The sequence below is a fragment of the Penaeus monodon genome, chromosome 23 (assembly GCF_015228065.2).
Source record: "Penaeus monodon isolate SGIC_2016 chromosome 23, NSTDA_Pmon_1, whole genome shotgun sequence".
NCBI lineage: Eukaryota > Metazoa > Arthropoda > Malacostraca > Decapoda > Penaeidae > Penaeus > Penaeus monodon.
Genome location: NC_051408.1, coordinates 40,762,968 through 40,763,283, shown reverse-complemented (window position 1 = coordinate 40,763,283; position 316 = coordinate 40,762,968). Strand labels below are relative to the sequence as shown.

Below are 316 nucleotides of genomic sequence, written 5' to 3'. Positions count from 1 at the left end.
GAAGAGTGATTTATTCTACATCTCGAAGTATCTATCTGGAAAAAATAACATGAAAACGAATCAGGCTAAACAGCCGCAGCAGACCTAAAAACTTAACCCAACTGAGACACAGGTTTGAATTCAGAAACACTGAACTCTTATTAACTAATTAACCATGCAAAGAAGAACACAGTTGAACGCAGGTCCCTTATGACGTAACAAATAATTCACGTGGAGTCCGATATCATTTCAAATAACATATAAGATACCTACCGTCTTTATCCATCTTAGAAAACAGTTTAATTGAGAGCAATCTTTTATTAATATTCCCATGCAA

General features: G+C 34.8%; 1 protein-coding gene across 10 annotated transcripts in view; it reads right to left on the bottom strand.

Annotated features, from left to right (window-relative positions):
• LOC119588069 (leucine-rich repeat serine/threonine-protein kinase 1-like) overlaps positions 1-316 on the bottom strand; it is a 34,372-nt gene that overhangs the window by 29,049 nt on the left and 5,007 nt on the right. The gene's annotated exons all lie outside the window — the stretch shown is intronic.